Consider the following 25,315-nt stretch of genomic DNA (forward strand, 5'->3'; position numbering starts at 1 on the left):
TGTGTCTCTCTCTCTGACCCTCTCCTGCTTATACTGTGTGTGTGTGTGTGTGTGTCAAAAATGAAAAAAAACCACAAAAAACCACTTCTTTGGCTCCAAATTGTATAACAGAATTCAATCGCCCTGTCGTCTGATTCTTATGTGTGTAGTATATTGGATTCTTTAAAAAAAAAATTTTTTTTTTAGTATTTAGTTTTCGAGGGTGGGGAGGAGGTGCAGGTGCAGAGAGGAGACACAGAATCTGAAACAGGCTCCAGGCTCGAGGCTCCGAGCTGTGAGCACAGAGCCTGACGCAGCTCGAACCCCTGTGAGATCATGACCAGACCTGAAGTCCCCCGCTTAATGGACTGAGCCACCCAGGCACCCCTAGTATATTGGATTCTTATAAACACACACAGTGTATTGGGTACTTTCTCTGCCTCCCCCTTCCCTGTGCAACATTGCTTTTGCTTATTTGCACAAATTAGGGGGTAGGTGCTATTTAGATCTCTACCGTGCAGATGAAGAATGTGAAGCCCAGGCAGGTTAAAGCTGAAAGCCACACGCTAAGACTCAGGAGCCCAGGCTCTGCGTTCCCTGCTGCATTTGTGTCTGAGCCACCTCTGTCTTCCCCGGTACCTGAAAGGTCCTTTGCCCAGAGCAGACACTGAGTAGCTGTTGACCGGGCTGCAGGCTTGCTGGGGCAGTATGAAGCCTCCATATCCGCCAGGTCAGAGACAGGCTGCCCTAAGGGGACACTGTTAGAGCCTTTGCTATGTCCAAGACCCCAGCAGCCTCTCAATATAGCTCCAGCCTCATCCTTCATTAATATTTACCAAGCGCCGATTACAGCTCAGAACTAGAGAGCAGGAGCTATTCAGGACATCCGCCGCAGCCTCTGCCTTTCCCCTGCCAGTCGTTACAGTGCCACCGACACACGATCCAATTAGTGATTCTCAGTTCACAAATAGGACATTGGTGATACAGAGAACCAGCGCTCAAGGATGTAGATCAGTCACCGATCCTGGGAGCCAAACGCATCATAAATATGTGGGTGTTTAATAAATATGGGGATACAAAAGGGAAATAGGCTCTATCCCAAGGGTAAAAGGAACTCAAAGGCTCTATCCTGGACAGTTTATCAGAGGAAAGCTGCGTGTCTGGGGAGATTCATTTCCTCGGTTCTTCCCCTTAGACTCCAGGACAGACAGTGCCGCTTGTAAACCCAAAAATCAACCTGCTAACATTGCCACGGAGCGCAGGTTACAGACACCATCCCCGGGGCCCCGCACACTAGAAGGAATCCTTTCCCGGGAGGATGAATTTTGAATTACGTCTCGGTGGGAGCCAAAATCAACAAACTCTGTTACATAAAATTTACCTACCTAAGCTGTAAATCAAAGAGGAGCAAAAAGGCGTGTTGGAAAGTCTGGCATTTCAGGATCGGCAAGTTGCAAGCTGATACTGTGTTTTAGGCCCCGTGAGTACCAGGACAGTGAGGCCATCACCCAGGTTTGCCACACCTTTCAAACAAGTCTCTAATTGGACCCGAGGGCTTTCAGGTTGGATCACGTGCCTCCCAGTGTGTCTGTCTCAAAACAAGCTAGTTTGGTCATTTGTCTTCCTCAGGCTCACCATTGAACAGAGAGTACAACTTTGAATGCTTGCTGGTCCGTCAGTCGATGGCTGCTTTCAGTTAGGAGAAGCGAGTTCTTGGAACTTGCCAAAAAAGCAAAGTGGAACACCTGTCTGATGGCTCGATGTGCCTCGGGGCCCTGATCTTGTTGCCCAACTGGTATCAAAACACACACCCCTCCCCACACCGTGAACGTGTTTCCTGGGGAAGCATCTGCTGCGCGTTCCCCGGCTGCTCACGCATTCCCAAGCTGTTGCAAATCAGTTCTCAGTCATTGCGGCCATTTCAGCCTAATTACTAAATGGGGCACAGGAAGTCAATGCTAAACTCCCACACTTCCTGTGACTCTGACCCAGGGGGATCTCAACCTCCAGGACCTCTAAAGGACTCTGATGCATGGACTCGCACCCCAGAATCTGAATCTTCGAGGATCGCTTCATGGGTGTTCCAGCGGAGCTGCAGGGTGGCAGAGTGTGCCACTCCCAGATTTGTCACCGTGGCATAAGGATTATTTCAAAGTAAAGGCACTTGAAAAACAGCAGGTGCAAGAAGGCCACTCTGACCTCTCTTTCCTTGGTCTTCCTGGAAACAAAAAAGAAAATTCCCGTGTGAAAGATGTCTTCCAACACCAGGAGGAAAGAAACATTCTCATCACCAGAGATGGGAGTGGAGGCCCGGAGAGTTCTCTACCAACAGACCTTGTCAAAATAACTTACCTTCCCTTACCCTCCCCATGTATTTTAGGTACTCTTCCACAATTGTATTCTCTTGTTCAACCTAACATAAAGGCATTAGGCTTTGCCACTTCTTTGGGTCTTTATTTCCTTATCACTTAAAACGTATATGAAATAAATCTGTGTGGTTTTCTCCTGTTAATGCCTTCTGTCAATTTAATTCTCAGGCCAGAGACCCTGAGAGGGTGGAGCTAAGATGCTAAGGTGTTGCTTTCCTGACACAGCTGATTCCAGTGTCTCGTTCTGGCTGAGAACCGCTGTGTATTTCTAAGAGCAGGTCCGCTGATGGGAGGGAGGTGGTTCTTATGTGTGAAGGGGACCTCCTTTGTCCTTTGTGATCCTCAAAGGTGGGGATTATACCAAACAACCACAAAAAAATGAACACCCAGTGTTATTTAGATCAGCTTTTTAAAGTGTTCACACAGGTGGACTCCCAGGGCCAACCATCAGTTTCCTTGCTAGTCTGTTGGTTCAAACTTCCCGTTACGTGGCCTGCTGTGAGGTCTGAGCTCCCAGTCCGTCAGGCCAGAAGCTATATGAACAGAAAGATGGGCAACAACCTTGAGAACAACCCCAACAGGCTCAGACTGGCAACTGGATTGAAAATAGGAGGAAATCTGGGACACCTAATACTCACGGGGGGCGGGGGGGAGCTGGAATAGGGGAGCCATCTAATTCTATGGCCATACCTGTCTCCCAATTATTCATGCCCGTGGCATGAAGAAGAAACACACTATCAAAAAAAAAAAAGAAGAGACACACCGTCCTTAGGTGTCATGGAAGGCTCTAGAGAGAATCCATGAGATAGGAACCAGGCAAGCTCCCGCCATGTTTGCTCAGCTCGACAGTCTCTGCATTTCTGTGGACGTTTTTCTCTTCCCACTTTCCACTTTGTGTTGCCTTGTATTACAGCACCTTTTAAACCTTTCCTTTTAAATATATTCCAAATCTATACTATCCGAGTCTTTTCACATACGTTATCTCAATCACGACATTAGCTCGACAGGATAGGCATTATTACCATTCTATATATATGAAGAAACTGAGGCTGCGAGAGACTGGTTCAAGTTTGCAGTAAACATCCACCTTTAAGAGGCGCAGGGGTGGTTCAGACGGTTAATCGGCTGACTTCAGCTCAGGTCATGATCTCAGGGTTTGTGAGTTTGAGCCCCGTGTCGGGCTCTCTGCTAACCACTGTAAAGGTTTTGAGGGAATGTCCTTCCAGTCTCTTGCATACTGAGAGGCAGTGTGCAGAGGAGCACAGACTCCACAGCCTGCCCACAGTCTCCACTCTGCAGCTTTTCAACCTCTCTGCTTAGTTTCTTCATCTGTAAAATGGGGATAATAACACCTAACAGTTAGTGTGTTAAACAAATCGACATCTTTGAAATACTCAGAACAGGGGCGCCTGGGTGGCTCAAATCAGTTAAGTGGGTCTGACTTGGGCTCAAGTCATGATCTCACAGTTCGTGGGTTCGAGCCCCGTGTCAGGCTCTGTGCTGACAACTCAGAGCCTGGAGCCTGCTTCTGGTTCTGTGTCTCCTTCTCTCTCTGCCCCTCCCCCTCTCATGCTCTGTCTCTCTCTGTGTCAAAAATAAATAAAACATTAAAAAAAAAAAAGAAATACTCAGAACAATGCCTGAAATCAACAACTTTGAAGTACTTAGAAAGCCTCCAATGACTGATCTTTGTGGGGATTTTTTTCTCATCATAAAAATGGTAAGGAATGGTAGATTTTCTTTTGCTACCTTTTTTTTTATGTTTAAACTCAATACATTAAAAAAAAACTTTTTAAAGTTTATTTTTGAGAGACAGAGAGAGACAGTGTAAGCAAGGGAGGGGAGAGAGGGAGACACAGAATCTGAAGCAGAATCTGAAGCAGGCTCCAGGCTCTGAGCTGTCAGCACAGAGCCCGACACGGGGTTTGAACCCACGCACCGCGAGATCATGACCTGAGCCGAAGCCAGATGTTTAACCGACTGAGCCACCCAGACGCCCCTAAACTCAATACATTTTGATGGGGCGCCTGAGTGGCTCAATCTGTTAAAACATCCGACTTCATCTCAGGTCATGATCTTGCAGTCCATGAGTTTGAGCCTCACATCAGGCTCTGTGCTGATAGCTCGGAGCCTGGAGCCTGCTTCAGATTGTTTGTTTCCCCCTCTCTGCCCCTCCCCCACTTGCGATTGCACTCTCTCTTCTTTCTCTTTCTCAAAAATAAATAAACATTAAAAAATTAAATTCAATATATTCTGAACGTGTTTCTGTATGTATACATACTAGATCATTAGCAGTATTTTATAGTATGACTGTGTTATGAATTTCACCATCCCCTACTGTCATTTCCAATTTTTTGCTATTATATGCTTATCTGAATATCCTTGTAGATAAATCTCCATTTTCTTAAATAAATTTCCTTTAAATAAATTCCTAGAGGTGAAATTACTACAGTAAATATCTAAGTAAGACTTCTGACTTACCCCCCCACCCCCAATCAGGGCCTTAAAGTCCAGTCTCGGGCTTCTGGCCCTAAGGATACTATCTTTCCACCTGGTTATTTATGATGGCTTCTCTGACATTGGATCTGCAAGCGGACTTGGTGAATTTACATAGAAAATAAAGAATCAAAACAATTTTTTAAGTTTTTACAATTTTTTTAACGTTTTTTCATTTTTGAGAGACAGAGAGCATGAGTTGGGGAGGGGCACGGAGAGAGGAGAAACAGAATCCGAAGCAGGCTCCGGGCTCTGAGCTGTCAGCACAGAGCCCGACACGGGGCTCGAACCCACGAACTGTGAGATCATGACTTGAGCCCAAGTCAGACCCACTTAACTGATTTGAGCCATCTAGGCGCCCCCAAAGTTTTTTTTTTAAAGCCACAGGTTATGTATTGCCTCTGATTTTCAGAACTATGCATGGGGGACAGCTTTCTATAGGGGACTTGATGTTGACAAGGCATGCTTACTCACCGCAGCTGACAGCCTCCAGAGCCGTCAGTCTGGCAGTTAGTGCGCCACAAACATCTGGACTTTTCCACGGACTCAGGCAGGCCAGTGTTTGTCTCTGGCTGACGGCAGAGACTGTGAGTCAAGCTGTGCTGGCACAAGAGCCTGTGTTTTGCCACAACAGAAAAAAGCACACAGATTGGCATAGTTTTAACAGATTAAAAGTGTTTGGTCTACTTCACACCATGAGGACTCCCGTTCCTGAGGACAGTAGGCATCAAGGGAGCCTCCATTAAACCCACAGTAACCCACCCACGGAGACAAGTAAGCTGCCCAAGGACAGTCTGATCTCCTGACTCCAGTTCACCGTGAATGAATTTTTATATCATCTCCTTGCCTTTAACCAATATAATTGTTACCTTTTAGATTCAAGAATATTCAAGGATATTCTTTTGCATACCCTAAAGGTGCTCCTCATTAGTAGTAAGTATTGAGCACTCTACTATGAGCAAGACACTGCACTGAGCAATTTATATGCATTATCTTGTTTGCTTCTCTGTAACTCTACTGAGGTCAGTAGTATTTTTATCCCCATTTAACAGATCAGAAAACTGAGGCCTGGAGAAATAGGTGAAGTGATTTGCCCAAAGTCGCACAGAGAGAACTCAAACCTGGGTCCGTGTGATACCACAACCTCTGCTCGTAGCCACTCTGCCCTGCTGGCGTAGTCTCCAGGGCCCATATTTCTACGAAGGGCCCGGAATACAGCTTGCTGTAGAGTAGGAGGTAGGTAGCCACCAAGAGACTACTAGAACTAATAAATAAATTTGGCAAAGTATCAGTATATGAAGTCAACACTCAAAAATCAATTGAATTTTTATTTATCTTATTTATTTATTTATTTATTTATTTATAGTCAAGGAAATCACATCTTCAATGCATGGAAAAATCAGTGCCAGTGGGAGCCAAAGGTCACCGGACCAGGTGGAAGGTCAGCCAGTATATGATGAGGGGCTGGAAGACAGCAGCTCCCAGGGTCAAGTAGAGCTGGAGACGCTGCCAGGGAGCTGGGCCCCCCCATACTGTCAGGGCCCAGGGCTGCTGTTCGCAAAGAGCGCACGATGAAGTACATGAGTGAAGTCGAAGTCCAGGCCAGTGCCACATAGTAGCCATCGCTGCCGAAGAGCAGCCCTGTGAGCATGCTGAGGATCATCCCCACGCACTTGTAGCCACTGTAGGCCAGCAGGTGGAAGGGGCCCAGGTCACTGCACACGGTGGCCAGGTAGACGCCAGGAGCAGAGCGAGCACCTCCATCATGACCCACACAAGCGCATGCTTGCATACAGGCCCAGCACCTCTGGGAGAACTGAATGCCCAGTGCCGTCCCAGCCAACAGGACATAGGTGATGAAGGTCATTGTGGGGATCTAGAGGTCAGGGGCGCTGAGATCTTGCCGTGGTGGTAGAGGCACGTCGCGACTATACTGCACTTCCCAGTTCTGGTGTGGTGTGTGTAGGGGAAGACCAGTAGTCCCAACTTCTTGGCCACATAGGCTGTGTCCACAGCCAAAAAAAATACTTGAGTTTGTTCACAAACACAAAACGGTGTAGCTCCTTGTGCACCATGTCCTTCCCATGGGATGCGATGGAGTTGCCACAGGCCATAGCACGTTAGCCGATGGGTCCCCAAGCAAGTGGTTGACATTGAAGGCCACGTTGGCTCCTGGGGCTGGGTGTCCCCCTGGCTGGCTGGAGTAACCACCGCTTGTGTCATCGAAGAGGGGAGAGGGATCTGGAGCTGCCTGGTCCTGTGCTTGGAGCCGTGGGCTCCTAAGCCTGAGAGATCAGCCATGGCCGCGATGCTGGCTCTCCCCCAAGGGCCTGCTGCACAGCCTTGTGGGTGCGAATACTAATAAGGTAGCAGCTCCGCTCCCTGGGCACCGACTGAAGTTGTGGGGTAGCCCGATGTGTCCGTGAGCTCTTTGACCACAGCCGCTATGTCTGCAGCATTATCCTCTGCCGCCTCCAATTGAATTTTTATATAGTAACAATGAAAATATGAAAATAAAATTAAGAAAACACCTCCATTTATATAGCATCAAAAAAAATGAAATACTTAGTAAAAAAAACCAAGGAGGTAAAAGACTTGTACAATGAAAAATGCAAAACACTGCTAGAGGAAACTAAAGAAGACATAAATGAAGGGAAAGATGTCAGTATTCATAAATGGAAAGATCTAATGTTCCTAAGATATCAATACTGCCCAAGTGATCTACAGATTCAATATAATTGTTGTCAAATTCCCAAGGATATTTTTTCTCAGAAATAGAAAAATCCATCCTAAAACTTATGTGGAATTAAAAAACAACAACAACCCCGAACAGCTAAAACAATCTTTCAAGAAGAATAGAATAACAAAACCAGAGGTCTCACGCTTCCTGATTTCAAAACTTACTACAAATCTACAGGAATCAAAATAATGTGATTCCAGCACAAAGACATCCAGGCCAATGGAGAGACGGCCCAGAGGTAATAGAATGGAGAGCCCAGAGGTAAATCCTCGTGTCTATGGTCAAATGTTTTTCAACAAGGGCACCAAGACCGTTCCGCATGGGAAGGACAGTCTTTTCCACACATGGTTCTGGGAGAACTGGAGATCCACCTGCAAGAGAATGAAGTTGGACTCAAATCTTACACCACAGACAAAAAAATAGCCACAAATGGATAAAGACCTAAAGAAACATGAGAGCTGAAATGTGGGATAAAAGCTTTACCACATTAGATCTGGCAATAATTTATTGGATTCTGACACCAAAGGCACAGACAACAACAGAAAAGATAGGCAAATTGGATTTATGAAAACTAATAACTTTTATGCATCAAAGGACCCGAACAACAGAAAGAAAAGGCAACCTATGGATTAGGAGAAAATATTTGAAAACCATATATCTGATAAAGGCCTCATATCCAGAATATATAAAGAACTCCTAAAAATCAACAACTACAAAACAGCCCAATTCCAAAATGGGTGAAAGGCTTGAATAGATATTTCTCCGAAGAAGATCTAGAATGGCAAATAAGTACATGAAATGATGCTCAGTATAAGTGATCATTAGGGAAATACCTTATATGGAATTGAAACCACAATTAGATAAGACTCCACCACCCTCAGGATGACTATCATAAAAACAAAAACAAAAAAACAGGAAATGTCAAGTTTGGGCAAGAATGTGGTGACAGTGTAACCTTTGTGCATTGTTACGGGGAATGTAAATTGGTATGGCCAGTGTGGAAAACCATGTGGTGGTTCATGAAAATAATTAAAAATAGAATCACTATATGAACCGCCAATGCCACTGCTGGGTACATACCCAAAAGAACTGAAAGTGGGGTCTTGAACAGATACTTGTTCACAGCAGCATTATTCACAACAGCTTAATTATGGAAGCTACCGAATACACCTGGACAAATGAACGGATATGCAAAATGCAGTGTATGCGTACAACGTAATACTATTCAGTCCATCGGCCTTGAGGACGTGAGGATAAGTGAAATAAGCCAATCACCAAAAGATAAATACCGTGTGATTCCACTTACACACAGTTCCTTGAGTAGTCAAAATCATAGAGAGAAAATAGAACGGTGGTTTCCAGGAACTCAGAGGCGGCAGGGGACTTGGGGGAGGGGCAGGAATTGGAAGTTATTGTTTAATGCGTGTGGAGTTTCAGTTTAACAAGATGAAAAAGTTCTGGAGGCGAGTGGAGCTGGTGGTTGCACTACAGTATGAATGTACTTAATCCCTGGACTGCATACCTTTTTTGATTAAGTTGGTAAATTTTATGCCATATGTTTTTAATTGACATTAAAACTGACAAACGCTAAATTGACAAAAAAATAAAATAAAGATACTGTTTCATTTAAAAAAAATTTTTTTAATATCAACTTATTTTTGAGAGAGAGAAACAAGAGTGAGAGGGGCAGAGAGAGAGGGAGACACAGAATCCGAAGCAGGCTCCAGGCTCTGAGCTGTCAGCACAGAGCCTGACATGGGGCTCAAACCCATGAACTCCGAGATCATGACCTGAGCCAAAGTTAGATGCTTAACCAACTGAGCCACCCAGGCACCCCATTTATTTATTTATTTTTAAATTTTATTTATCTAAGCAATCTTTACCCCTGACACAGGGCTCAAACTCATGACCCTAAGATCAAGAGTCACGTGCTTTTCCTACTGAGCCAGCCAGGTATCCCAATATTTCTTTATACCATAGATCTTCTTTTTCAACATACCATTACACTTGCTTGACATATATGGGATCTGAGGTATGGGTACAAACAAAGACCCTCATATATTTGTCTAAACATTTAAATGGGCCAAACCAAATGAAAGTTGTTCTATATCCGTACCTTGTCAAACTGACGTCCATAACAGAATCAACCTCAAACCTTCATATCATAGGGATGCGCTTGCCTTTTGTTTCGAGGTTGTGGGGCAAGAGATGTGCAACTAGTGGGTGCTGAGGGTGGTGTCATGCCCCCCCACCCCCCGGGAGAGCCAGAGTGCCCACGTGTTCTTGTCTTGGAGAGCCACCCACGTGGCCCCCAGGTCATGTAACTCCTGGCTGACAGAATTAGGTTTATTCAGACCTTCAGGTTCGCATTCCTGGATTCATTTTGAAATAGGGTGCTAATCGCCTGCTTGTGTATTTCATTGATGACAATTATTTCTTGTAATTTGATTTTGATATTTCCTTTTTTTTAAATTCTTTTTAATGTTTTACTTATTTTTGAGACAGAGAGAGACAGAGCATGAGGGGGGAGGGGCAGAGAGAGAGGGAGACACAGAATCGGAAGCAGGCTTCAGGCTCTGAACTGTCAGCACAGAGCCCAATGTGAGGCTTGAACCCACGAACATGAGATCATGACCTGAGCCGAAGTCAGAGACTTAGCTGACTGAGCCACCCAGGCGCCCCGATATTTCCTTTTTACCTCTTACTCAATACATGTATTTTGTGTGTGGCTGTGATAGGGGCCCTGTAAATCATCAGGCTCAGAGCAAGGGCCCCTATTGCCTGAAATAGAAGGTAATGTATCTGCTTATCTATCCCTAAAATCTGGTACAAATGAAATAGAGATCTAGAGGAGTATCCAATAGTCCTGTGACCACTGTGTCCATCAGAAGGGCCCTGGAGTGGACACATAAGGACCTTATGTTGCTTTTTCACTCTGTTGATAGTGAGTGTCCTTCGATGCACAGAAGTTTTTAATTTTCATGAAATCCAATTTGCCTATCTTTTCTTTTGTTGTCTGTGCCTTTGGTCTCAGAATCCAATAAATTATTGCCAGATCTACTGTGGTAAAGCTTTTATCCCACGTTTTCCTAAGAGTTTCAGTTCTCATGTTTCCATCTTTCTCCGTTTGTGGTTATTTGTTGTCTGTGGTGTAAGGTTTGAGCAAACTTCATTCTCTTGCAGGTGGATCTCCAGTTTTTCCAGAACTCTGTGTGGAAAAGATTGTCCTTCCCCTGCTGAGTGGTCCTGGCACCTTGTGGAAAATCATTTGACCATAGACGCAAGGATTTATCTCTGGGCTGTCTATTCCATTCCGTTGACCTGTATGTCTATCTTTATGCTGGTATCCTCTGCTGGGAGCTGCACCAGCCTTGCTGGATGACAAGGTCACAGTAAGGAAATGGCAGACATGGCACGGCTCCTGCCATGAGAGGTGGAAACTGGCATCTCCTTCTGCTACTGCTGCTCATGTGAAATTAAGCCTGTTGCTATTGATTAGGCCTCACAATGTTCCAAATCAGACCGATATTCCCCACACAGATACCTCATGGGAGGAAGCATATTGCCACCTGTATAAAGAGGAAGTTAAACAAGGCACTGCAGATGTTTGTCGAAAGGCTCTTCTATTGAGCTTCACAAACTTAGGACCTGGAAATTAAGGGGGTTAAAGAACACAAGAATAATATTTACTCTGGCCCGCAGAAAAAATGCCTAATTTAGGAATAAGAAACAAACAAGAGCCAGGTATAAGTTACTGCGCATACATATGCTAATTTGGTGCCCATTGTGAGGATGGGTAAGAGTAGTTACAACCTAAACTCATATGCAAAGGCCGGCTCCTCTAGGGTGCCTATGGCCTTACACTTCAGCATCAAAGAACAAGGTTGACCAAAGGTTTACTTACTAACCATCGTGAATACATTCTTCCTCTTGTGAGCCAGACAGAATGCCTCCTAGCCTTGTTTATGCCTGAATCTTAGTGTTATTGTTATAAAATGTGTTTGCTATCTGCTTCTCACTGAAAACATCCTGCTATCGTCTTAGTTGTAAGATTTACTAGCAGTTTAAACAAATGTGTATGTTATCTGCTTTTCACTGAGAATATCCTGTTATCCTATGATGTGTAAGTTACCTCATTGTAATTAGAATAGTTCTGAAGAAATGCCTCTGTAAAACCTGTTTCTGCATCCTTCTCAAAGCATCTTTATCTCTGAGAATTGTTTGTAAAAATTCCACTTTTTGATATCATGTTAACACTTAAGTCTATAAATAAAGGCCCAAAGCCTGGCAAGCCAGAGAGATGCCAGAGGGATGCGAGAGATGATGCCAGGCTGGTGACCAAGAAAGAAAGAAACTGCGTGGATCTCTCTCAACCCAATTTTTCGCCGACGCTGCGACCCCTTCAGGGGACCCTGGACCAGCCAGCTCGGGCCTCCGGCAATCCTCTACTTTGATTCCTAGAGATTTGTAGTAAGTTTAGAAATCAGGAAGCGTGAGACCTCTGACTTTGTTCTTCTGTTTTAAAGTTTGTTTTGGCTATTCAGAGTCCCTAACACCTCATCTCTGTTGCTATATTCTGTTTGTTGGAAGCTAGTCACTGAGTCTGGCCCATAATCAAGAAGTGATTACACAAAGGCTGTGAACCCCAGGAGGCAAAGATTCCTGGGAGCCATTTTAGGGGCTGCCTACCACAACAGCTAACATTTATTAAGAACTTAATACTTAAGCAGTATGTATATATAGTCATTTAATCCTGAAAATAACCTTGGGAATCTGGAGCTATTATTACACCTAATTCAGAAAGAATTGAGATCTAAAGGGATTAAATTATTGGGGCACCTGGGTGGCTCAGTCAGTTAAGTATCCAACTTCGGCTCAGGTCATGATCTCACGGTTCATGGGTTTGAGCCCCGTGTTGGGCTCTGAGCTGGCAGCTCAGAGCCTGGAGCCTGCTTCGGATTCTGTGTCTCCACCTCTCTCTGCCCCTCCCCACTCCTCCTGCTCCGTCTCTCTGTCTCTCAAAAAGTGAATAAACATTAAATTTGTTTTAAAAAGAGAGAGATGAAATTATTTTACCAATGCCCCCATGGATGGGGGCACCTGGGCGGCTCAGTCAGATAACCAATGCCCCCATGGCTACAAATGCTAGAGTTGGGATCCAGATCCAACCTGTCTACACCCAAAACTACACTTTTAAGTGCTGTATGAACCACACACCCTTGGCCGCCTCAGTATTTCAGATGCATGTGAAATGTTATTGGTTATAATTTACAGCTTGCATCTATCTATGATTGGCCGAATCTCAGATGACTGCTCATGAGTAGAATAAGCCATTTCAGCTGTATTTAGCACTAGTCAAATGAATTTGAGAAATTCTTCTATTTTGGTTCGATGTCAACTGGTTAGGGAAATTTGCCACCCACTGTGGAAAAGGAAGGACAAACTCACTAACTGAACACATTGAAGAATTTCCCTTCTGGCTACCCTGAAAACTATTTAGGTTCTCCAGGCTTCTAAACACAGGACCTCGGCTTGAGGGAAGCTTCTGGACCCTATTTCAGGGGCAGCTGCCTCCTAACATCAAATTTCTCTTGAACTTCCCCCGAGGTTCTGGGTCAGGTCACACACAAGAGAACTTGGTGAAAACAAGTTTCCACAGAACTTCGCCTGAGAGGATTCTGCTTTCAAAGGACCCCACCGCCCAACCACCACCCTCCCCGCCACCACCCTCCCCGCTTGGTGGAATTCTGCCCCAAGAGAGAGAAGCCTCTTTCCCAGCCTGGGGAATGCCTCAGGGGTGTCTGACGAGTTACAGAGACTCCTTGCTTCTCTCTCTCTCCCCTTCTTTTGTGATTACATCTGCAAACCCTGAGAAGGAAAATACTGGGTTGTGTTTTAAAGCCCGGGATAGAAATCTTGGGTAAAAAGTGGTTCAGAGATGTTGAAAGTGTTTTTAAACGTGTTTTTCAAAGGTGGCCTTGTTTTCACGACGTTTCTATGAACAGATATTAATTGCTTTCATGCTTAAAAGGGGAATCTGCAGTGTCCACATTTTCATCTTGGAGCCCCGGTTCAGTCCCTGGAGCCAGGGTGGGTGCTGTGCAGGCGCAGAGAGTCCTGGGTCTTGCCCTTAAGGAGCCTTAACAGTAGGACCCAGAAATGGGAGCAACTGTGTCTACGGTGGGGCAGAGCACGCCAAGTGCCACGAGGGAACCGCAAGCACCCTAAGGAGGCCTCACCCTGTTTACTTTGTGAGCGCTCCTTGAGTTTGGCCCAGCCCAGCTGGATCAGCACAAGGTTAAGAACACAAGCTCTGGACAGGGTGGAGGGGGGCGGGGGAGGCAACTGGATGGCTCAGTCGGTTAAACATCCAGCTTCAGCTCAGATCATGATCTCACGGTTCATGAGTTCAAGCCCCGTGTTGGGGTTTGTGCTGACAGCTCAGAGCCTGGAACTGCTTTGGAGTCTCTTTCTCTCTCTCTCTCTCTGCCCTCCCCATCCATGCTCAATCTCTCTTTCTCTCTCTCTCTCTCAAAAATGAATTAATATTACAAAAAAAACCCACACAAGCTGTGGAGCTAGACAGTCTGCATTTGAATCCCAGCTCTGCCACTGTAGGGTGCATAGCCCTGGGCACGTTATTTAACGTCTCTGGGTCAGTTTCCTCAGTAACATGGAGATAATAGTCTCTCTCTCATTGACTGGTTGTGAGGATTAAGTGAAGTGGTCCATTTAACCAGCTCTGTGTCAGGACATGCAGAACATTCAAGAAATGTCAGCAGCTGGGGAGCCTGGGTCGCTCAGTTGGTTAAGCCTCCGACTTTGGCTCAGGTCATGATCTCACATTCGTGGGGTTGAGCCCCGTGTCGGGCTCTGTGCTGACAGCTCAGAGCCTGGAGCCTGCTTCTGATTCTGTGTCTCCCTCTCTCTCTGCTCCTCCCTGCTCATGCTCTGAATCTCTCTGTCTCAAAAATAAAAAAATAAAACAAAAAAAATTAAAAAAGAAATGTCAACAGCTATGGCGGCTCCATTTTATAAATGAGGAGGGTGAACTTTAAAGTGACCAGCCCAGAATCATTCTGCTAGTGAGTGGTGGGGCGGGCTTGGACCTAGGACTCCAAATCCAGTGCTCTTTCAATTGTTTGGCAGCGAAAAGCTATGGGAGTCTCCCTCCCTCCTGGGGTTGGGGGAAAGGATGGAGGTGGGGGTGGGAAGTGGACACTCCCAGCCTCAACATAATCTGGTCAACTCTGGGGCCTTTCCATCTGCACCTTGGCAAACCTCCTTGCCCTCCATTTCTCCAGAGCAGGTCAGTAGCTGGGAAATAGAGAGACAATCTTTGGGGCGAGTGGGAAGGAACCCCAAGTCTTGTGCCAGCAGCCGTAGGACCACCATTTGTGGTCTCAGAGGTTCTGGCTGCACAGTGCCGGGTTGCAGGGATTCATGCCTTTACTGATCCAGGTATCTGCACAAGACTCCGGGTTTATCTGTGTCACCTGCAGTCGACGGTGGCAGCCTGGAGAGCTCCACTGAGGATGATCGCGAACAGCACCTGGACTCCACAGAAAGAAGGACCTTGGTCAGCTAGTCCTGTCTACCACTGACATGTCCCATGGAGCCTTGGGCCTTGCATCCACCTTCCCAACCTCAAAATGTCACCCTCTTTTCCCATGGGAGGATCCCAGGATGCGAGCAGGGTGAGGATTTTTGTCTGTGTTGTTCACTGCTGTATCCCCATCACTGAGAACAGTGCCCAGCAGGAATCAGGGTCTCAGTAGACATTCTCAGAATGAATGAGGCAGTTGAGGAATAGAGGTCACGTGGGCTGAGGCCAAGGGCGTCACAGTGCTGGGCTTGAGCTGGCTGGATGACATCGGGTAAATTATTTAACCTCCCTCAGGCTTGGCTACTTCCTTCATTCATTTCTTCATTCAGCAAATATTAGCTGAACACCCGGTAAGTACCAAGCACCAAAACAGACACAGATCCCTGCTCTGAGGGAGTTTATATTTCAAGGAGGAGCAGGCAAATGAACTACTAAGTGAAGTAAGTATAGAGGGGGTTTCAGATGATGGTACGTTCTTTGGAAAAACAGGGAGATGGGATTCCGGGGTGAGGTGTGGGGAGCTTTACCTCCCGGCCTATGGGACCACGTGAAGATGTGAGTCCAGGGCTCCAAGGACGGACCCAAAGCACTGGAGTTCATCCTACTCCTTCCTGGACGATACTGTCGTATTCCCATCTGTAACATCACGTGGATAGAAGGCCTCACTCTGTGCCTGGTGTGCCGCTCACTGCACGGAGATGATTACTCTGGTCCTCTCACATTCTCAGTGCGCATTTAAATAGCCACGGAAAGTCAGACCTGGATGGTCCGTCCCCTTCCCTAATTTTGCAGAAGAGAGATCCAAGGCCTAGACTTGTTCAAGATCATGTGGCCACGGCAAGGCAAAGCCAGAGCTAGAATTCCGTCCCTCACCCCTGCATTGTTGTTTTGTCATCCATCCAAGCATTCTCCAACACCCCCGCACTTGCGGACTGTTTCCTAGGTCCACTCATGGGCCCTGCAAGCCTCTGTTAATTAACATTACTCACAACACTTGTTTAAGATGATAAGGGGCAGCAGGGTGCAGGGGAGGGGGCGGGGCAGAGGATGAACAGTGACTAAGAAGAAACAGGGGTGCGTGGGGGAGTTCAGTTGGTAAAGCATCCGACTTTGGCTCAGGTCACGATCTTGTGGTCCACGTCGGGCTCTGTGCTGACAGCTTAGAGCCTGGAGCCTGCTTCGGATTGCGAGGCTCCCTCTCTCTCTGCCCCTCCCCCACTCAAGCTCTGGCTCATAAAAATAAACAGTAAATAGAAAAAGAAGAAGAAGAAACAGCAGGAGCAAGGAGGATCCTGGCTAACCTGGCCTAACAGGATTCTTGCTGCAACAGGGCAATGCAGGAACGAACCCCGAAAATCCCTGGGAAACTCAGGGGAGACTGAATGGAGTTTGGTCAAGGGTCTTCGTCACTATTCGGTGGGTGATTTAAAACCATGAAATAACTTTGTTTTCCTGGAGGGTTCAAGCTAAACTGATCAGTAGCTTCTCGAGCCCACCCTGGGTCAGGAGTATCCAGCCAGTGAGCAATTTGGCTTGGAGTAGAAGCTGCAGTGTTGCCCCCCGTGGGAGGGGGGGAAGGGGGTGGGGGGACAGCCAGCCAGTCAGCTGGAAGCGCCTCCCTCTGACCCACTTCCCTTGACCCCTGCACTGGGACCTTGGACGCAGGCTCCTCTTTGTTCTTCCTGCTCCTCCCCTGCCAGGCCAGCGGCTCATTTTGTCCCCAGCCCTCTGTCTGCCCTCCCCCCATGCCTCTGAATTCTTTCTGGCAAGGGTGAAGTTGGGGAGTGAAGAGGGTCCCAACTTCCTGCAGGAGATTGTCACCCCCCCTCATAGGTGCCTTCTTATGGTCCCCATTCCCTGAGTCTTGCTCACGCCAACTCAGTACCTGGACCCTGAATGCGTCTAGGGCCTTTCTGATGCCACCACTGTCCCGAGCACAGGTGGAGAGTCTACAGCCACACCACCCTGAACGCACCAGATCTCGTCCGAGCACAGGTGGAGACACTTGAGGACACAGGACAAATTAATTGGTAGATATGGCCCTTCACAAAAAACAAGCAAACCTGATTGAGAAGTGAGACCAGTGCTATGGCAGAGAACACGTCTGGCGAGGAAGGCCTTGAGTTAGGCCTGGAAGGGTAGAGATCAAATAGGTGAGCAGGACGGAAGGACCCACAGGCTGGCAGAACGGCAAAACCGAGACGTGGGGGCAGCAGTATGTGGGCAGATTAGAATTCACACTGAGGGGCGCCTGGGTGGCTCAACTGGTTAAGTGTCCGACTTCGGCTCAGGTCCTGATCTCACCGTCTGTGAGTCTGAGCCCCGCGTCAGGCTCTGTGCTGACAGCTTAGAGCCTGGAGCCCGCTTTGGATTCTGTGTCTCCCTCTCTCTCTGTCCCTTTCCCGCTCATACTCTGTCTCTGTCTCTGTCTCTCTCTCAAAAATAAATAAGCTTTAAAAAAAAAAAAAAAAAGAATTCACACCGAGACAGGAGGCCCTCTAACCCGTGGTTTCCCGACTTCAGTTTGTGACTCAGCGGTGAGTGATCAAAATTATTTCTTTGGCTCCCAATACCTTCTTTTTTTAAATGAAATAGAGTGGAAGCAAATAAGAGAAATGAAAATGTCAGAGCATTTCCTAAAATTGATGTTGCAATTTTATATACGGTATTAAGGATTATAAGTGTACTGGGTTATGATGTAAAATGAATTTGTCATGGATTACACTTGAAAAAGAAAACCCTCCTACCAACCCCTATTCACCTTACAGAGGAAAAGACGGGGGCCTGGACCCAGATCCCCTGCCCTGCATCCCACCCTTCTCAGCTGAAGGACCAGACGGAACTCAGCTCTTTAACACTCTGGCTCCTATTAGGTCTAATGTCTCACTCTTTTTTTTTATTAAGTAGGCTTCACACCTAGCATGGAGTCCAACATGGAGCTTGAACTCACAACCCTGTGATCGAGACCTGGGCTGAGTTCAAGAGCCAGATGCTTCACTGACTGAGCCACCCAAGCGCCCCTCCACTTTTTAAAAAATTTTTATTTAAATTTAATTAACATACAGTGTAATATGAATTTCAGGTGTACAATACAGTGATTGACCACTTCCCTACATGACCCGCACTCATCACAAGTGCATGCCTTCATCCCCATCAACCTATTTCCCCATGCCCCTCCCCCAGCTTCCCTCTGGTAACCCTTAGTTCTCTGTAGTTAAGAGTCTGTTTCTTGTTTCTTGGTTTGCCTCTCTCTCTCTCTCTCTTTTTCCCTTTGTTTGTTTGTTTTGTGTTAAATTCCACATATGAGTGAAATCATATGGTATTTGTCTTTCTCTGACTGACTTTTTTCACTTAGCATTCTTCTTTATCCATTTGTCAGTTGGACACTTGGGCTGTTTCCGTGGTTTGCGTACCGTCGATAATACTGCTGTGCACTTTGGAGGTGTGTATCCCTCTGAGTGTGCATTTTTGTATCCTTTGGGTAAACATCTAGTAGTGCAACTGCTGGATCCTAGGGAAGTTCTGGTTTTAACTTTCTGAGGAAGCTCCATACTGTTCTCCAGGTGGCTGCACCAGTTTGCATTCCCCCCACAGGGCAAGGAGGGCTCCCCTTTTTCCGACCTTCGTCAACACCTGCTGCTTCTTGTGTTGTTGATTTTAGCCATTCTCACAGGTGTGAGGTGATATATCATTGTAGTTTTGACTTGGATTTCCCTGATGATGAGCGATGTTGGGCATTTTTCATGAAGGATGCTCCACTTTCATTAGTACAATAAATCCTTGCTGAGGGCCTACCCTGAGCTGGGCCTTTGTGCCAGGTACGGGAATAGTAAGCGGTTCCCAGTGCAAGTGTAGGATTTACTGCCTCACACCCGGGTTACCTTTTTAAATTTTTGTTTCAGATCGGGGATGTTAAGAAGTATTCTGACAGTGTTTCAACAGCAGGGAAGACTTTATTCAAGAATCTTGCAATGCGGAGAAGGATGGGGCTCAGCCCCCAACACTGCCCAGAAGGCTGGGGATTTACAGCCAAGGAGCAAGGTGAGGGGGTCAGTGGATAGACGGTCACCAACAGGAGACGTCAAGGGTAGGGGACCCTCTCCCTAAACTGACCTAACAGGATTCTTGCTGAAGGCAGGCCAAGGACTTAAACATCAAAGGTGGGAGATGAATAACCTAATCATGGATCACAAGTTGAAGAATGATTTAGCACAATTCTTTGCTAAGACCAGGCTGGGCAGGCCCAAGACAGCACAGGGGCCAAGATCAAGGCCTACTTGGAAAAAGGGCTCAGAGGAACCCAACTTCCGTTTGGTCAGAAGGAGTCTTTGTCAGTGACAGCATTTCTTCCTTCCTTCCTTCCTTCCTTCCTTCCTTCCTTCCTTTCTTTCTTTCACAGCATTTCAATCTACCTTAAATATCTTGTGTTTCCCCTTGTCTCTGGTATTTATACGGTCCTCTCTGATTCTTGCATTAAATGCTAGGCAGTGTCAGTAGATTGGAAAACTGAGAAGATCAAGTCACTTGACCAACGTCACACAGTTGTTCACAGAAGAGAAACCCAGGTCCATCCGTGTTTATAGCCCAGACACGTAACCACGGTGCCGTATTGCTTCCCACGGACGGAACCCAGCTTGAAAAATCCATACCCAGTGTCTGCTACTGAAGGTGCCTGCAGTCTACGGCCATACCACCCTGAACGCGCCCGATCTCGTCTGAAGGTGCCCGCACCGTGCTGTTGTGGTCCTGCAGCCCGGCTGTCATCTGCCTGAAACCCCCGTGGAGAGTCGAGGTTATTATTGAACCCTTTGATCCGCCAGGCTCAGATCTGCCCTCAGCCCCTGCCCACGCTGTTATTTATAGCATCGGTTGTTTACCGCTGGGGCTGGGTCACAAGGGCAAAGAACAGGCTGAAATACCCCGGGGACGGCCTGGGCACTGGAGCCCAAGGTTGGCTCCAAACTCAGGTTCTGTTGATTCACCCTGTACTTTAGCTCTTCAGCTGTACTCTCTCCTCTGTGCCCACGCTGAGCCCCTCAACACCTCCGGCCTGGGTATGTGGGCACCTAGAAAGGAACACATCTAAAAGTTAGCAATGTCTCCCTCCGATCTGGGGGCATTTTTTGTCTTCTTTCTTGTACTTTTTTAAATTTCTAAAAAGACTGCATTGAAAATAGTTGCTTTTTCTGGAGGACCCTTGCGTGAGTTTACTGTCTGAAGCAGACCCCTTCGGCCTAACGCTTGCTGTCACCTGCCCAGTGCCAGTCCCCTCTCGTGCATTGATTTATTGATGTACTAAGCTTCTTTTACCCTCCTTTCTCCCCCTACTCCCACCACAGGTAACCCCTCTGGGGTGCCTCTTTGATGGCTAAGGATCCTTGACTTTAAATGCACGCATGTAAAATATGCTGTAATGTTTTGTTAGTGTTTTGTAATCTACAAAAATACTAGTGTCCTCCAGGTCTTATTCTGTTTCTTTTTCAACTTGGCACATATGTGGACATTGTCTGTTACTTCTGTGTACTTTCATAGTCAGAAAAAAAAAAAAAGGCCTAGGGGCACCTGGGTAGCTCAGTCGGTTAAGCATCCAACTTCAGCTCAGGTTATGATCTCACCGTTCATGAATTCGAGCTCTGCATCAGGCTCTGTGCTGACAGATCAGAGTTTGGAGCCTGTTTTGGATTCTGTGTCTCCCTCTCCCTCTCTCTCTCTCTCTCTCTCTCTCTCTCTCTCTCTCTCTGCCCCTCCCCCACTAGTCCTCTGTGTCTCCCCCTCTCTCTCTCTCAAAAATAAGCATTAAAAAAATTAAGAAAAAAAAAAACAAGAAATAAAAGACCTAACAAATAACAAAGGTTGAGTCTGATGGATTTCAGGGGTAGCTGTGAATGGATGTGAAGTCTTCTCAAATACACAGGCAATGCTTTGGAAAAGGGAAGGTGCCCCTGGGGAGGGGATGTGGGTATATTCATCTAGAAGTTTTCAGCTGTCCTCACTGGGAGGGGCAGGAGAGGGAGCAAATGGGCAACATAGTATTATGCTCAAGTTTCAATATCATCCCCCCCAAACCAGAGACCACCAGGGAGACCGAGTCACGCATGCCAGAGCAAAGGGCTTTATTACTGTTACGGGCTCAGGCTCGGACTCACAGACTTCACCAGCGCAGTGGAGCCATGCTGAGAGCCCCGAACAATGGCGGGGCAGGGCCTTTGTGGGTTTGGGAAGGGGGAGTTACAGGGAATTGTGACACAGGTACAGTGACCCAATCACTATCGCCTATCATCACTGGCAGTAACTTTAACCACATACGTTGTTACTTTTGGCAGGACCCAATCACAACATTTAGAGTATTGACCAATTACAGAGTGGGCCCAGGATCCTCACATAGGGTGTGACTAGTCTTAAGCAATAAGTAGGGGCACCTGGGTGGCTTAGTCAGTTAAGCGTCCAGCTTCGGCTCAGGTCAGATCTCACGTTCGTGGGTTCGAGCCCCGCGTCAGGCTCTGTGCTGACAGCTCAGAGCCTGGAGCCTGCTTCTGGTTCTGTGTCTCCTTCTCTCTCTGCCCCTCCCCCTCTCATGCTCTGTCTCTCTCTGTATCAAAAATAAATAAAACATTAAAAAAAAGAAAAAAAAGCAATAAGTGACTATCTATAGCTTCTATCTTTAGGCCTGCCCTTAGAAATGTTAAGGGTGTTAGCTGGCCTTTCCTGATTGGGTGTTACAAGGGTGGTCCCTCCTTTCTTGGGCAATGTGTGCCCTTTTATTGTCTAATGATTCTGAGAAACTGACACCTAGGCCTCCAAGGTCAGAGGGGAAACTTGAAGCCTGTCATGGAGTCAGTTTGATTCAGACCTGCATCCTTACAATAGAGACGCCAGGAAAAGGCCCTCAGGCAAAGGTTGTAGACTGGAGGTCTGCAGGGTAAGTCCAGCCCACAGTGATGGGTTATTTGTTCCTCACACAGTTAGATTAAAAAGTCAAGCAATGGGATACCTGGGTGGCTCAGTCGGTTAAGCATCTGACTTTAGTTCAGTCATGATCTCACAGTTCATGAGTTTGAGTCCTGTGTCCAGCTCTGTGCCAACAACTCAGAGCCTGGAGCCTGCTTCAGATTCTGTGTGTGTCTCTCTCTGCCCCTCCATTGCTCACTCTCTGTCTCTTACTCAAAAGTAAATAAACATTTTTAAAAGTTTTTTAAAAAGCATTTAAGAAAATGAAAAGTAAAAAAATCTATGGTTTGGGCACATGTGAGCCCATTCCCACTAGGACTGATCAGCAGAGCTTGGCAAGGGCTGTCCGGCTGGCCAAGAGCCTCCAATCTGATGTAACACCCAGCTCTCCTGCCCTACACAAAGCTGCATTTGCAATACGTGCCTTAAATTTTATCAGATTCTTTAAAAAAAATTTTTTTTAATATTGATTCATTTTTGAGAGAGAGAGAGAGACAGAGTGCCACTCGGGGGAGGGAGAGAGAGAGAGAGAGAGAGAGAAACAGAATCCAAAGCAGGCTCCAGGCTCTGAGCTGGCAGCACAGAGCCCGATTCGGGGCTCGAACTCATGAACCACGAGATCACGATCTGAGCCAAAGTTGGATGCTTAACTGACTGAGCCATCCAGGCGCCCCAAATGTTATCAGATTCTTAAAGAGGGCCATGACCCTCCAAAACCCCTAAGACGTACATTCCAAGGATGCCAAAACTCGGCTTGCAGACTACTGCTGTGCCTCTTCCTTCCCCACAGACCTCAATACCTGATCACGACACGGTTTCCTACTGACTTTATACACTCAGCTTCGGAATCCTTCTCAACACTATGGTCTGGTAACAACCACCAAAATACCTGACTCGGCACCAAAGCTAAAATCTACCTGCCATTCCTGGAAACCCAATGATCTCATTTTCTAGATGGGGAGACTGAGACCCAGAGATGGGAAATGACCGGCCCCAAGGTCTGGAGGAGCTGGAGGAGAGCATTGCCTAAGGTTTAACATCACGCTGACTGAGTCTACTCCTGCTTCCCATGTGCTTCCCAAGTAACCCTTGAGTGACCTCACCAAAGACTACTCGCTCACAAATTTTTCTTGAGCACTTACTACGTGCCAGGCACTGCGGCCAATTGCAGAGGATACAGTAGCGAATACAATAGAAGGATCTGTGATGCAATGGGGTTTATAGTCATCAGACAGGGAAGGGCCAGAATTGTAAATATAAGAACTGCTTATAACAGTGGAACTTAACCTTGCCTGGGTAGTCAGGGAGGGCTTCGCAGGGGAGACAATGGCATTGCGCTGACACCCAAACCGTGAGTTACAAGGGAAGAGGTTTCTAGTTGAGGGAATGGCATTGAACGCCCTAAGGTTGGAGAACGTGTAGTATCTTTGAGAAGCTAAAATAAGGACCCATGCCTCAATGGCACATGAAGAGGGGGAGGAGAAGAGGCCCATCCCCCCACCCCAAATCCCTGCCTCCACCCCTGCCCCGGTTGAGCACCTCTTCATACATTTAACATGCAGATATCATCTTATAATGTCCAAACCTTTTGCTCTTTTTTTCCTCTTCATTTATATTGTGAGCATTTTTCAAAGTCATTGTGATTTTTTATTTTTGAAAGTTTCACTTCTGGGGCGCCTGGGTGGCTCAGTTGGTTAAGCATCTGACTTCTGCTCAGGTCATAATCCACTGGTGCATGGGTTCGAGGCCCGTATCACAGAGCCTGCTTCAGATCCTCTGTTCCCCCCACCCCGCCTCTCTCCCTGCTCTCTCTCTCTCAAAAAATAAATAAACATTAAAAAAAGGAAAGCTTCATTTCTTTTTTTTTTAATTTTTTAATGTTTTATTTATTTTTGATACAGAGAGAGACAGAGCATTAGAGGGGGAGGGGCAGAGAGAGAAGGAGACACAGAACCGGAAGCAGGCTCCAGGCTCTGAGCTAGCTGTCAGCACAGAGCCTGACGTGGGGCTCGAACCCACGAACGTGAGATCTGACCTGAGCCAAAGTCAGAGGCTTAACCGACTGAGCCACCCAGGCGCCCCAAAAGCTTCATTTCTGATAGCTGTATTGCCTTTTAACACATGGATGTACCATAATTTATTAAATAATTCCTCGATTATCGGATGTTTAGAACGCCTCCTGGTTCTCATTATCATATGTAATCCCAATGTAACATCTCTGGTCATATGATTAATTTCTTAAAATAGTTTCCACAAGTTAATTACCATCTCAAATGCTATGGGCGTGTTGAGGCTCATGAGAGGAACCACAGCTCTGTGTAGGACGGCCTCACTTAATACCTGTGATCGCCCTTTGAAGATTCCCGGGTGCTCCCAGGAGGCTTGGCCAGGGTGTCACATAGGTGACAAGGGAGCTGGCTAAGACGAGTGTGCCATCGGGCTCACTGGAGGACCTGTCCAACGAGTATCTCTGTACTTGGAACTTTCCCAGCCCTCCTGGTGATCTGATGAAGTTTGACAAACATCAGCCGGCTGCAAGTTGCTCATTTCGGGCTGAAGGAAATTAAGAGAGTGCTCTGACCAGCACAGTATGTTCTCCCCAGGCTAGAATTGAAACCTAGGTCTAACCCAGGTCCAGAGGCTGCACTCAAACCCCTATCCCACGCTGCGAAACCCGGAGCCGACTCCCACTAAGTGGGGCAAGAGTGTCTGTCTCACTGCCTGCCTGCCAACCTTGCTATCGGTTTGGTTTGTTCCTTAGTTTGATCCATGAATCACCACATTTTAAACAGGCCTTATGCAGCCACCTAGAAGACCTCCCATATGTAGCAAAGACTCATAGAGATAGACAATCCTTTTCTGTATAAATATCGCCACCACCATTTGCATTTAGTGAATTAAAATAACTCGGTGTCGGGTTTTTAGAAGCTAAAAAGAGTAACAGTTTGGTGAAAGCTGCTATCCCACCAAGTGCATTTTGTTTTCATTTTTCTAGGTTAATTCAGGCACCGACATCCATACCGGAAACGGAGTCATCTAAAGGGGGGTCAGCTGGTCCGAATGTTACAAAGTCTGCTTCCCTGGGGCCCCAATGGGAAAGACGTTCCCTGAATGTTCCTCCTTCAATCAGGCCCTGAATGTCGCCCTTCGAGAGGCCCAGCCCCCAGTACATGGATA

The 25,315-nt window shown here is 46.7% G+C and overlaps 1 pseudogene; it reads right to left on the reverse strand.

Annotated features, from left to right (window-relative positions):
* Window positions 1–6,266: 6,266 nt before the first annotated feature.
* On the reverse strand, window positions 6,267–7,145 carry LOC115297507 (annotated as a pseudogene).
* Window positions 7,146–25,315: the final 18,170 nt, after the last annotated feature.

This window comes from Suricata suricatta, chromosome 8 (assembly GCF_006229205.1).
Source record: "Suricata suricatta isolate VVHF042 chromosome 8, meerkat_22Aug2017_6uvM2_HiC, whole genome shotgun sequence".
Classification (NCBI taxonomy): Eukaryota; Metazoa; Chordata; class Mammalia; order Carnivora; family Herpestidae; genus Suricata; species Suricata suricatta.